General features: G+C 29.3%; 1 non-coding gene across 1 annotated transcript; it reads right to left on the reverse strand.

Annotated features, from left to right (window-relative positions):
• Positions 1-12,645: 12,645 nt before the first annotated feature.
• TRNAY-GUA lies at positions 12,646-12,735 on the reverse strand. The gene is given in 2 exon segments: positions 12,646-12,681; positions 12,699-12,735. It is a non-coding gene; the product is annotated as a tRNA-Tyr (tRNA).
• Positions 12,736-15,932: the final 3,197 nt, after the last annotated feature.

Here is a 15,932-nt window from a genome sequence, read left to right on the forward strand (position 1 = left end):
TCCGACGGATTTTGCCGTCGGAAAAACCCCATTTTTTAGTAGTGTCAGTTTTTCCATTTCAGATACATTAATTATGTTATTAAAATATTCAATAAATTAATTATTTCAATAAACTTTATATTAAATGTTTGTACATTCAGCTTAATTGGTGGGATTCTCTTTTCAGTATTTTATTTTGGAGAGTTCTTTAAATTTGAAGTTCTTTTTCTTACTTTCTTTATTTTATTAAATTTGTTGAAGTAAAAAAAATATGTTAAAAACTCAAAATTCTCTATTTTCTTCGTTTTTTAGAATAAGTTAAAAGATTTTTTTAAAGCATCTCCAACAACTTTTCCAAAATATGACAAAGGACTTTTCTCCAAAAGCTCCATTTTGATTGCCGAAAAATGTATTTCCAATCAAGCAAGAAAATTAAATGAAAGAGAAAGAAAGTATTTTCTTTATATTATCAAGTATTTTTAATAATATAATTAATGTTAAAATCGCTAAAATAGAAAAAAATTTAAAGTTGAATGTAATTTCTTTTAATAATTTTGACTTTTTTCTTTATTTTAGAAAAATTGGGTATAAACTATTTGAGATGCTCTTAATAATAAAGTAATCATTATTTTCTAAATTGAATTTTTTATTTAGACTTTTATACCATATATTCTAAGGCATTTGGTAACATATTTTAAAAATAACTTATTAAGTATTAATTACTGTTTTTTAATACACAATTTCTTAATATTCAACTTTATAGCTTACTACATTGTATATAGTTATGTACAACTTATTAAAACTTCATCTTTAAACCTTATAAAATCAATTATAGATACATTCATATATGTGTGTATGTGTATGTGTATGGCATAACCAATTTCATATAATGGATTTGGAATAAAATTTTACATTCAACTATAATATACAGTTACACCACTAATATTAAGAAACACATCAGACATTTACTAATTAACAGTACTTCGTATTATATTAAGTAATTACTTTTATCTTACATTTCTACTATATTACATTTTTTATACTATATTATATTATATAAATAAAGTATTCGGAGAATCAATAAAACTTAAACTAAAAAATATATTATAATAAAATTAAGTTTACAGGATGTCTGTGTTATTTAAGTGTTTTAATAAAGTGTCTTATAAAACTAAGTTTATAGAACAAAAGATAGAGTATCCTATCTAAAAATGTTGCATTAAATTTAATACTTTTAAATAAAATATTGTATTAATTATTTCATAGTACATTGTTTGAAAAAATGTTATATATCGATCAAATTACAAGGATAAATATTTAAAAGAAAAAAGTGCAAGTAATCATTTCTAGAATGCAAATAAATGTATTTACTTATATATTTATAATTTAATATATTAAGCCTTTTTTCAATTATAAAATATTATTATCATTTAATATTAGGATGTCGAATGTATTTGTTTTCTCAAATAAAGTATATAATGAAAAAAAAAACATTATTTATATTGCATTTATTGCAACATTTGATTAGACGTATATTAATATCTGATTATATATTAAATATTTATTTTTAATAATTAAAAGAAAGTCATTAATTCCAACATTAAATAGTTAGAAGAAAAGTAACTAAATTAAACACCCAACTTTAGGAAAATATTTGATTATGTATCGAATTCTGGAAAAAAAAATTAGCGGGACATTGCGAGGTGGGGTAGTTTATCTGGGACGGATGCCTCCTAAAGAGTAACGAAGGTGTGCAAAGGTAGGCTCAAGCTAAGATTCTGTTCGTGAGCGTTGGTATAAGTCTGCTTGACTGTGAATCAATATCATCGAATATCTTTAATGGTTAAAATTGTTGGAAAAATTTTAATTTTATAGGAATTAAAAAAAATAGAAAAATGCTTAATTATTTCTAAAATATTTAATATGAATGTGGATTAAAAATGTAAAGAAAACCTTACGAATTTTTCAGATGTTATCAAAATGAGAGATGGATTAACAAAAAATTCCCACTAATTGATAAAAAAAAATCCTTAGCAATAATAAAATTACGATATATTTTTCAAAAATACAACTATTAAAACCTTAACTCTTAAAAACAGATTTTTGATGCATAAAGTATTGTTTTTCAATGCACCTTACTTAAAATTCAAAATTACAAGTTGTTGATGTCTATGTACAAATGTCAAAGCTTCATAAATCATAACCCCTTATATGTCTCCAACAACCTATTGCTAATCGCTAAGATAATGAAATTCATATCTCCTACAAACTCTCAAATCGTACCTCTCACCCAACCCTAAAACAAGCTACAGGGAAGGATTAAGGAGAATTGAAGTGCGACCGTGTTCAAGAACAGAGGTGTCTGTGAGGTCTAGAAAATAGAGAGGGGTGGCATTTCTGTAACAACAAAGAGGAGAATGATTTTCTGTTGGGAGTTCTCTCATTTTTTTTGGTTTATGTACTTTGTGTCGTTTTTTTCAACATCAATAATGAACAATCGTAAGGTTTAGAAAATCCATATACATTAGAAGGTGCTAACATTGTAAACTTAATCCAACAACAGCAGTAGCATGAAGCAACATCTCATTCAAATCAAGGAATCAATTGCAGTCTCTAAAGCCATCCCTATCCCTAAATTGAACTTGAATGAAACTCGATCAACCCATGCCTAGCACGTTTTTCTAATTTCGTTTATTTTTTTGATTTGAAAAATATGATTGGCTTTTAGTTATTTCATGTACATGAAGAATCGATGTGGATGTATCCACTTTAACTTTGACATTAGTTCTTCCATGTAACAATAAATTCATCCACACACATAGGTGGCATTTGTTTTTTAAAATGTGCTGAAGTCTGAAATCTTATTTCACTTCTGATTAACAAGAGGTGGTCCTGAAGTTTGAAATCTAAATCAATAGTTTGTTTTTGTAAAATCAGGTGCAAAAATTTTGCAAAATTCTCTTGATTTTCATAAAATTTCCATTGTCGAAATTCATCAAGACAATTGCTTAACATATGAAACACGATAATAACTTTTTGGATACCTTTTAGACTTTCGATGCTATCGGGAGTGCCGTTGGTGAGTTTGTTTGTGGAAAGATCGATACTTTTGATAGATGATAGATCGCCGATAGAAGTTCTTGTTTCACATTGATCTTCTAAGTTAACCTATACATACATACATACACACATACACACACACACACATATATATATATATATATATAGAGAGAGAGATAGAGAAAGAGATCTATAGAAAGAGAAGGTGGGGGCATGCATTTCACATGGGTGATGAAATGACGGTGGCCAAAAACCATTTCCCTCGTTGATTCCTCGCTAATCTGCTAGGGATCAGCGAGAGAATTGACCAAAAACTAGTTCCCTCGTTGATCTCTTGCAGATCAGCGAGGAAATGGCCAAAAATCAATTCCCTCACTGATTAGCGAAGAATTTTTTTTCTATTGCTAATTTCCGTCACTGATGCCCAGTTTTCTAGTAGTGGGCATCACTGGTGGAGAAAAGAAGCAATAAGCAAAAAGAACCAAAGAAAAGGGGAGACAGAAGGAATTAAAATATTAGTTTACCTCTTACTTATTCAGACCATATTAAGTGATAAGATGCTCTGAATATAATATAAAAAAAACAATAGTCTGAATTACAAAATATCTGAACGAATCAAACATAAGTGGTAACTAAGAGATGGAAATGAAAACAAACAAGGCCATAGAGATTTATGAGATTTTAAACCATAGCTACGATAAGGGGATGTTAGTACTTTTAAAAAAAATCTCACACATGTGTAGTTTGTATGATCTTACAGATTTTTAAGATTGTTCATTGTTTGAACAATGGAGCACTTTTGTAAATCCTAACTCGCTCTAATAAACTTTGTTTTCTATATCTATACTATATTATAAAGCACTTAGGTCATACTCTTAAAAATATATTATTAGGCATAATTTACTCCTTTCAATGCACAATTACTTAATTTTCAATATTACAAATTCTAAATGCTTATGTACAACTATTAAAGCTACAATAAACTGAACTCCAATATATCTCAACCAGTTCGTTAAATTCAAATATGTCAACCATATAGAAGATAATGGAGTTCAAATATCTCCTAAATTCTCTCATACCTTAACTCTCATCCATACGTAAAACTATCGAACATGATTAGAAAGAACCAATGTTCGAGAACAGGTAGTGGTGAGTTCAAGAAAAAGAGAGATGGAAGTCACGGGGCTGCGTTTCTACAACAACAAAAGGGAGGGTAATTTTCTTTTTGGGTTTTCCTTTTCATCATTGATATTTTTAGGCAATCACTATGGGAGTTCTCTCATTTATTCCAACAATCGTAGGCAAGCATTCATCTTTTCTTTTTTGGTTTTGTTAGCTCTCATCATCTTTGAATGTAAAAGTATCGAAAAAGTAACACAGCAAGTTTTGACAGAAGATGATCTGTCACAGAAGACCGCAGAGGACATTCAACAAAGTATCCCATCATTCAAGACAAAGGTGACAGAACCTCTGTCGTGTCTCACAGAGGTTCTGGAAGAATGTTCCTCTGTATCAAGCTTTCAGGTCATAAACAGCAGAACCTCTGTGGTGTCTCACAGAGGGTCTGCAGTTAGTCTTCTGTGAGGATCTCTATGTACTTAGGTTTATAAGCTGCTCGTGCTAAACACGTGATCATGTCAGTAATCTGCTTTATTTGGACGGCTTAGATTAAATAATAAGTCTAGGTCTGTCTTGGCGGTTATTTGCTTGTATAAAAGCAGCTTTAGGCCTTTGTATTTTAATAAGCTTCTACTTTGTAATTGTCAACATTTTCTATGTGAAAATCATATGAAGCATTCTCTCTCTGTGTTCTTCAAGAGTTCTTCATTGTGTTCTAATTGATTTCTACTTGCTTGATTTACAACTGTCCGCTGCGTACTCAATGTCTATCTATTTAATCAAGTAAGATTTCAATACCCTGAACTGAGTAATACGGTCCAACAGGTTTTTTTACCTGTTTGTTTTTTTACAGCATCAATGAGGAACATTTGTAAGGATTCTTTTTGGACAGCTGTTAAAACGGGAGTTTAGGGGTTTCATTATTAATTTTTTCTCCTGGTCAATTTACAATCTTATCAGAGAGAAGGGAGGGATGAGAGTTGTATACGCATTTGAGATGCATGTTTATCTACCTAAATTATCACATTGAATATAAATGTCAAGATAAATACATTTAAATGTTGAAGTAATAGATTGTAAAACTATTCCCATATCTTATTCATTATTGGAAACTTGTTGTGCATGAATGATACGAAGAAACCTACGTTGTTTCCAAGTGTTCTGGAAACAGGAAAATGTGCACAGATCTCAAAGATGATAACAATAGGAAAGGCCGACATCTTCTATAGAAAGTTGGGAACTTCAAATTTATCATATACGTATATTGCACTTTTACTTTTAAAAAAGTATCATATACATGCATGATTTATTTATATAAAACCAATACAGCAGATTAACATATCATATTTGATTTGTCGATTAGATGAAAAGAAAGCAAAGTTGAAACCCTAGATGTCTTCCATCTCAATTTTCTTTTTCTTTTCTTTTAAAACCCTTATTTATATTATTACTAGATTAACAGAATGACATTATAAACCCTTAGGTTTTCACTATAAAACAATCCTACCCCAAACATCCAAATATTTTATCTAATCTTTTAAAACAGGATGTTACATCTATATAAATTCATTTCCTTGGGTTTACGATTATGGTCCAGTCACTCTTTATAATATTGCTAAGCATGTGATTGAGAGGGTTGTTTAGGCCAATCGTTGAAGAAGATTTAATGTTACGGCACTTGATTTTGGTTGTTGTGTTTTTGTATTTCAATAGAAACACGTAGTCGTAAGAAGTTTCCTATCAGGAATTTTGAGTTGGAAGGTTGCAAATGTGTAGTTCATCTCAGTTATGTTTTGTGTTTTAGGTCAAAAACATGAAAAAGCAAGATTAAAGTTCTTTGAGTTAACAAAGACAAATTTGTTAGCAAGGTTAAAGTTCTTTGTCGATCCAGCAATTTGGTGTTTTTGATGAATGATAGATATCTGCTTTGGTCCATTCTAAAGCTGATAGTTCTCTTATATATGTTGGTAATGTCATTTTCATGGATGAAATGACCGATTAGAATCGTATGTAGTATACAATTAGTGTTTATTTACTTCTTGATGAAATAAAGTTGCAATAAGTCAACCTTTTTACAAGGATGACTGACACCTAGTAGGATTGAGGCTTTGAGCTATTGACTTCAAAATTGAAATATATACATCAGGCTGCATCACGTGGGACAACTATTGACTTCATAATCGAAATATATTATGCCGTATTGCACGGGTACACAACTAGTTAACCTATAATGCATATACAATCTTTCGATTTTTGTAATATTCTTATTTTAGTTCTTTTATGAATAGTACGAATGCAAATTTGAAAGGTTTTTGATAACTTTCGTTACTCTTCCCAAATGAATTGTTCATGTTTTGGAATCCCCATAGACTAATCTCATTTTTTCAAAAGCTAAATTATCTTAAAATATAAGTAATTTTTTAATTAAACAAATCATATAACAAATGAGTAGTTTATTCTATTTAATTTGATATTCATATCGATATATTTTATCCAATTTTTTAAATGTATTTTCAAATTTTCGATCACCACCATATTCATATGTGAGTATATATTGATGCGTACTGCCATATTTACTATATTCCAAAAAATTTACCGATAAATATGATCAAATACAAGATAAGCATTGAGTTATACTAATATGCTATAATACTGCTTAAAACTGATAACTAACCGAAAACTTTTGTTCTCTCAAAATCATACAAAATCATATTATAAAGTGTTTTTTTTATTAATCTTTTAAAAATACAATTATTAAAACATTAAATATAGATCAATAATATATATAGGTTTTGGAAACCAATACCACCCTTCCCAAACCAAAGAGAAAATATATCATCATTAAAAATAAAATAAAGTAAATTTACACTATTTAAATTATCATAAAATTTTGAATCAGATAAATTATATCAAAAAATATAATCATCAATATATATTATGTTACAGATTTATTTAATCGAGACTTCAAATGGGCAAGATATGCTCAACAACCATATAAATTATAATTTTTATGTTCAAATTAGAAAACAGAAACTATATCAATTTTTATTCCAGTTACAATAAGAATATTGCATTATGTTGTATTGTACGGGTACATTGAATACTTCATTCAAGAATTATTTTGTATCCAATCTAAAATCGAGATTTATCGTGTTGCAATGTGCTGGTATACCTATAGATGTATTGATAGTTCAATACATGAGTACCAAAAATACAATAAAGCAATAAAAGTTTATTACCCGTTATTTATTTTTCAAATTCAAATGACAATCACTTGTATTTGTTTTGATCATGTGATTGTCATTTGAACCTAATATATAAATAAATAATAGTTTCTCTAGTGATGTCATTTAAATCTTAAAAAAATAAATAATATTTCTTGCTAATGGAAATGGCATATTTCTTTCATTTTATTGATTTATTATATTTTGTTACTGATCTGTTAATACCTCTAGTGTAACAACCGAAATACTAAAGCAACCAAAATCAATAAAAATAGCCAAACTCTTTAAACGTAAACAAGTACTAAGATACTCTGTATTTTTCAAAAGTTCGCAGCAGATAAACATTATCGCACTACTGAAAATTATAACAAAACTACAAGTAAACTAAGATCTAAACTCTAATCCATCTCTAGAAGGTGACTCACAACTTCCCATTTCCCTTGGACAAACTTTCAAAATGAAACTTGCCTGAAATGGTTTAATTTAAAAAAAATGAGGATAGACCATAAGGTCTAGTAAATTTCCTATTTCACGGTAAACAATAAAATATTTGAAGGAATAGTCCACCATGAAGACAAGATAGCCAAGTAGATACCTAATCACAAAACAGACGGATTTTGCAGTGTTTGTAGACACACCGTCACTCCATTGTGACGTTCACAACCTAGGCCCCAAGTAGATGTCTGTCCAATATGCTCAAGAAATGAATTCAAGGCACCGGGAATTATACTCATAAGAGATTTCGTTATCTCAAGGTACAGTACTCTTACTGTGCAAATTCAACCATATACCAAAAAGACATCATCATGTGACAAACGATCTTTAAAACAAGTAACCATTCAAGATATCAAAACATAAAACCATAATCAGTGATTTCAAAACATTCATAAATGATATTTGGAAATAAGGTTAAAGGAACTCACCTGATGCTCATCACACCACCACACGCCCTAACGGCTAAATTTGCTTAAATCGAACACATAGATTAACCTAATTAAGAAAGGCGTTAAACCATCTTAATTTTCCCAATACAACTCTTATAACGCACTAAATAATCCCTTACAACAATACATCAACTCTGCTCCAAAACGAGAAACGGAACAAACTAGATCATGCCAAAAACAGTGACTTACGTGACTTGTACCGCGTGACTTGTACCGCGACTTAAGTCTCGTGCCAAGTCATGCAAGCTCTTTTTTGCGTAGGCTCTTCCCAAAACTGACCAGGTCCAATTTTCTTTTCAAAATATTTCCCAGCTACGATTTTCAAGATAAATCAACATCTAATACCGAAAACCCCAACCATTAATAAACTAAACTCATTCATTCCATACTAAGCATAAACTAATCCATCCAAAATAACCAAAATGTTATAAATCTAAACATTCAGATTCAAAACCCTTTCCAAATGATTTCATCAACAGTAAAGAATTTTCATAAGCATTTCATTTTATAAATCTAAGGGGCTATTTGGCAGTTGCTGAATGGTCTGGTGAAAAATGGTTAAGTGATCAGAATGGTTAGGAGGGCCAGAATGATTAAGTGCTAAATAAAATATGGTTGTTTGGTAATTGTTCTCTGAATGACAACAAATTACCATTTAACTCTTTGTATGATTTAGTACTAAATGAAATATAGTTGTTTGACAGATATCTGAATAAAACAATTACTTTGCAAATATAACCACATATTTCATATTAATCCAAACAAACATACATTACTAGTTCAAAACAAGATTTCATATTAATCCAAACCAACATTGTTGGTGATTTTAGTGTCACCGGTTACATTTAGTGTAATGGATTTTATACGTGTGTTTCAAGGGGATTGAACTTTGTTCTAAAACAAGTATGGAGAGTGTGGAGTGCACACTTGTATTAGTCTAAGTCGGTCCCGGTAATATTTAGGGGGCAACGCCCCCTGAACGCAAAACGGGGGTCCCGCTGACCGTGAAAATTTCTTGAATTTTCTGTGGCATGATTGTGAATTCTATAACTTGGTAACTCCCGTTTTGAGTTTTAAGATCTAATTTCGGATGATCAGTTTTTTTGGGCACACACGGAAGATTGGAAATACTCTATATTCTCTCTGGTTTTTTATCTTGATTTCGGCCAAAATCAAGATTGTTGCTTTTACAATTATCCCAATTCGGATTTCGTGATACCAGGCATATACGGTCGAAATATCGAATTTGGAAAGTGATTCACACGATTGTAGAAGAAATCCGGTTACGGTTTAACAAAAAGCCTTCTATCCATGTCATTTTCATCGCTTCCCTTGATTTCTTCTTGTCCCTCGGCAATAAGCATGGGATCATTGTCGTAATCCATGAATAATTGATCATGGATATTGCATCTTCTTCTAAAATTATGACCTGCAAAACAGGAAATCACAACATGTTTTTGTATGCGAAACGGATAGGGAGTCATTTGCTTTAAAATTGGAAATCTTGCCTTTAAGACACCATAGGCACGTTCGATAACATTTCTGAGTTGCGCATGAGCATGGTTGAACCTCTCTTCTTTTGTCAAGGCATGCTATCGTCGAAAATCGGCAAGCCAATACCTCGTATTGTGATATGGAGTCATAAAACCACAAGTATTGACATAAGCAGCATCATAGAGATAATATTTATCTACAATCGAAACTTGATCTTAACCCCATTATATAAAATGTATAAGAAATGTTAAACATTTAAAGTTGAGTAAAAATTGTACATACCTCATGGAGGAATTGGATAGCTAGAGGTTGGACTAAAAGCAACTTCTCTCAACACTCTAGCATCATGTGCTATACCCTCTCATCCAGCTCAAACATACATAAACCAGTGGTACTGATTTTACATATTGAACTAAAATTAAACAAGCAAATGATAAGATTTATATGTGAAACTATATGAAAATGACACTAAAGGGACTTAATGTCCAAAGAACAAAGCTCAAGGGGATTGTGTGAGGTGTGGGAAAAGCTTGTAATGTTTTGTAGGTATGTGGGAGGACATCGTGATGTCGAATAATCAATAAACGAAGGGGATTGCTACTTCATTTCATCCTCCATCGTATGCAAAGATTTCAAGAAAAACGACCAAAGATCGATCAAAATTGATCTTGGAGCTTAAATCCACATTTACCGATTCAATATAGGTCAAGAGAGGATGAAACGGGTTGGTTTTTGGGTTGCATGGGTTGGACTAAACGTATCCGGTAGGATCCATGCGTTTTGTTAATGGATGGAGCAAAGTCGGATTAAGACGGGTATATCCATCTGATGCCGGATCGGCTAAGTAGAAAGAGAGCAGGCTTTGGGCTGCTTTTGCTGCTTTGGGCTTTAGTCCAAATGTATATAATTTTCATTGAAGGACAAAAAATGAAACCAGAGAATATAAAATTACTATTAAAATTAGAGTAAAATACAATTTACTTTAGTTTAGATAACGTACTTTCAAAACTTCAATTTTAATACATAATTAAGATGTAACATTTAAAACTTTTAAAAACTTGGTTTATCTAGACATAGAACAATAATTACATATAACAAGAGAAAATGTTGTAGAAGTAATAATGACATGATATATTATATAAATAACATGAACATTCATCTTGCTAAAATGCACAAAATAACAACTTATTTTCGTAATTATTATAATATTGTACGTTCATTTTTTTTTAATTACAAAATATACTTTTAAATTATTTTTTATTAGTGCAAGGTACTTTGAAAAATTACCTATTATAATATTGGATAATTTTTTGATTTAAATTTACCTATTATATCAAGTTTCCATGTCATCTTATTGTCCATATAGGCTATCCATATGTATTATACCGCTGATGTATTATTTTTTATTATAGCATTATACTTACAGAAGTATTTTATTATAATCACCAATTTCTATTGTAAGATTGTATTTTTAGTTTTAATATTTTATTATTTAGATATTATACATTTAATCAAATATGTTTACTTAAATTTAGTATTAATTAGTATCCGTTTTTAATACTAAATTTTAATTAAAAATTTAGTCTCTCAAAATCAAGATTATAACAACTGCTAACATTTTGATTTGTATTTAGATGACTTTATACAAGTCAACAAGTTTTCATGTTATGTCATTAATCACATGGGATGTTCACGTGTAAAATTTTGCTCAAATAACGTTTCTTATTACAACATTACAATTCGAAAAAAAATTATTTTATATATTATTTAATAAACATATTAAATGAATTAGTATATTTTTAAATTATTCATTAATTATACCAATATTAAAAACTAGTAAAACACAATTTATCGTGAATATTTTCAAATAATATGTATTTTTTGAAAGAAAAAATAGGAGTTGTTACCTTTTTTTTTCAAATTTTTTTTATCTTTTAAAGAATATATTATACTTATTTATATAAAAATATTTGAAGTATAAATATATTAAATTAATTAAATTTTTTAAATTATTTATTAATATAATAATATTAAAAAAATTATAGAGCACAATTTATCTCTTTATTAATTTAATTTTTTTTAAAAGATATGTATTTTTACAAAAAAAAATAGTTATCCTAAAAAAATAATATATTATATTTATTTCAAAAATATTTTATTTTAAAATATTTAATTTGCATTTAATTTAGAAAGAAAAAGTAAAAAGGAATTGAAATGTTTTTTAAATTGTAGAAAAAAAATGAAAATCATCAAAAACAATTTGATAGATGTTTTATTTATTTATTTTAGTCAAAATGATGTGTTATTCATATTATCTCATTTATTTAAGTCAAGGAAGTAAAAAGAAGTAAGAAGTTAACCGTAGGGATGAGCATAGGTGGGTACCCACCCTATTTGACCGGAAACGACGGTTTTTGAGATATTGGAACCGGAACCGGTTAGAACGGTTCTTGAATTTTTGGAACCGGTTCTGGTTCCGGGTACTCGCTTCCTAAAATATTAAAATTTTGTTATTTAGAAATAAAAACAAAACATTGTCAAAACACTAAATAAATAAACAAGAATACAAATTATACGGAATATTAGTTACAAATATCGTTTAACGATTACAAACCATAATAGATTAATAGTATATATTAAAAGTTTAACGATTACATACTATAATTGTAAATGTTTAAGTTTAACGATTATATAACAATTTGAAAAAATACAAATCATTTATCTCAAATTATGAATCTAGAGTTCTAAGTTCTTGACCTAATTTAAATTTAGTATTAAAAAAATTATTTTTTTTATTAAATAAATTAATATAATAAAAATGAATTTCCGACCTGCCGGATTCGAACCAGCGACCTAAGGATGGCTAAGGTTGTAACCACTACAGTCCTCCGCTCTACCAACTGAGCTAAGGTCGGTTTGATTTACTTTTCGCAACTTATTATTCTATTATAAATTATAGCCGTTCAAACTAAAACAATTTATTGATCGATTTTTTTTCCAAATAGTTAAAATAATAAGTAAATATGTTATTTATTTGTTTAAAAATTAATTAACCAATGTAAAATTCATAGATTTTCTAACTTATAGACTGTTTGGCAGTTGTTGAATGGTTTAGTGTAAAATGATTAAAAGATTCTTATGATATAGTGCAAAATGAAATATAATTGTTTGATAACTGTTCAACATGAAATATAAGTGTTGAATGGTTAAGGGAGACCCAATATACAACTTCTTAACGATTCAGATGTTGTCTCTTAATGGAATTATTAAGAGTTAAACAAACAACACCTTACTGATGTCATGCATGTTTAATTTGCTTATATTTTATCTTAAACTTTTTATTTTGTAGTTGGATTACGATGATTAAATATTGTTCGTCCCCTCAACTAGAAAATATGAATGTTAACTGAGCTTGTATTAAGTATTTGATTTTATTTTAATGACACTTAGAGGCCGTTTACCAAACACTTACCCCGATAAGCGTTTACCAAGTCACATTTCCTCACCGGATGAATATGGTAAGTACTAAAAATCTTATCCAGTAAGAGAGAGACAAGGACCATGAGTCTTATCCGGTAAGTGAGGACGACGACTCTTACCACGGTAAGCGCTTACTGAGTGAATTGTTGCATACAATGTCATTTTGATGGACTAAAATCTTACCCGATAAGTAAATAATAATGTTAAATTTTATCGATAAGCACTTTATCGGGCAAGTGTTTGATAAACGGCCCCTTATTTTTGTGTCTACTAAAACAATAAAATTCAAATGTGTACAACTATAAGTATATTTATTTCCAAATTGTTATCCAACTTACATCCATATAAATTTTATGCTACAAATCAAACGATATTAAATTTTAAAAAAATTAAAAATCCCACCCAATGCGAAGATAAGTGATTGTATGAGGTATTTTCATCTCCAACCTAATATTAAATTTTAAAAAAATAGAGGTAAAAATTGTTGGCATATATATTTGGAGGTACTTTATAATCATATATTAATATTTTATTCACCTTTTATATATATATATATATATATATATATATATATTATAGAAGGGTACTCGCACAATGTAGTGAGATACATCTTGATTTTAATATTTTATTTTATTCTTTATCTCAGTCGATGTTATAATATGATCTTATGTAATTTTGAAAAAGCGATAATGTTTTTATTTTTGAATAAAAATATAAATTTGAAGATGTCATAAAAAATTGACAAAAATATATCGATATTAGTATCAAATTAACTATTTAAAATTCAAATTTTTTGTGTAATTTTTTAATTCAATTTTTTATTATAATTTAATTTATGTTCAATAACGAAATAATTTATATTTGTTTTAATAATATAACTTTCTTATAAATATAATAATTAATTATTTTGTTAGAACTCGATAATTATTCTAATTATTTATTAGATTTTAAAATGAGATGTTTATCCTCTATTTGATTATGTTTATCTACAGTTAGTTACACGAATTCAAACATGGAGTTTTAATAAGTTGTACTTGTGCATAATTTACTTGTAATCTTAAAATTTCAAGTAATATGCATCAATAAACAGTATTTCATGCATAAAAAATGGTTTTTAAGATTTTTTGTCAAATGCTTTATAATATAGCATAAATATATATATATATATATATATATATATTTATTGATAGTTTAAATATTATAATAATAAATACATATATTATTTTATCATTATTATTATATTAACAATGTTTTTAGGGTGCGTTTGGTTTGTAGGAATTTTATTGAATTGGAGGGATTTGGATTTAAAATCCATTCCAATCCAGTGTTTGGTTTGTAGGATTGGTAGGATTTAAAATCCAAGGATTCATTTAAAATCCCATGAACGATGGATTTTAAGAATCCTTTGGAAAGACATGGTATTTTAGAATCCATTCTCGTGGGATTGTTTTTTCCCTAACGTACCCGTCTCCATCTTCTCCTCCATTTTCATCGCTCACCTCCGTCGCTTTCTCCCATAGTTGTCTCCGTCGCCGTCGCTTTCTCCCACGGTCGTCTCCGTCGCCATCGCGTCCCCCCACGGTCGTCTCCGTCGCCGTCGCCGTCGCCTTCCCCCACGGTCGTCTTCGTCGCCGTCGCCTTCCCCCACAGTCGTCTCTGTCGCTTCCCCCACGGTCGTCAACGTCACCGTCGCTTTCCCTCGAGGTCGTCTCCGTCGCCGTCGCTTCCCACACGGTCGTCTCCGTCGCCGTCGCTTTCCCCCACGGTCGTCTACGTCGCTTTCTCCCAGATACGTCTCTTTTCTTCAATCTTCTCCTCCATCGTCGTGGTTCTAATGCTATATTACAGGTTTAATTTGATGAACAACCAAATATACAGAGTTCAATTAGCACAAAACCACGTAATGGTCCACTTATTAAGCATATTTACTTATTTGTATTATATGGGCTAGTAGAGTTTGTAAATCTTCAGATTGATGTAAGCATGATCAATTTATGTAATCATAATCTCAATCCAATTCCTACAAACCAAACATTGGAATGGATTTTAAATCCAATCCAAATCCTGCAAACCAAACACAGGAATGAATTTTAAATCCAATCCAATCCAAATCCCATGGAATCCAAATCCCTCCTGGGAATCTAAATCTCTCAGAAACATTCTTGCAAACCAAACGCACCCTTAGTTTTTTTTTTTTATGTTAAGGGACCCATCATCTTTAGTGTTTTTTTAGTGGTTGGGTTGGAGATGCCTTAAGAATATAAACACATAATTGATAATATTTTATGATTATTAGTTGAGTAAATTATGGTCTCGTTCTTGTCGTTTGTTGAAAATTTCAGTTTTCTATCCTGGTCCTTATTTATTACAATTAGAAGGGTACTCGCGTAATGCAACGAGATAAATCTTTATTTTAATATTTAGTTTTTATTCTTCTCTATTGATATAATACGATTTCATGTGGTTTTGAAAAAACGATAAAGTTTTTGTTTTTGAATGAAATATAAATTTAAAGATAACATAAAAATTTAAAAAAAATATTGATATTAATATCAAATTAACTAATTTAATAATATTCATTTTTTGGTGTAACTTCTTTAATTCAATTTTTTATTATACATTAATTTAGATT

Source organism: Cynara cardunculus (genome assembly GCF_001531365.2).
Source record: "Cynara cardunculus var. scolymus isolate 2C chromosome LG 2, CcrdV1, whole genome shotgun sequence".
NCBI lineage: Eukaryota > Viridiplantae > Streptophyta > Magnoliopsida > Asterales > Asteraceae > Cynara > Cynara cardunculus.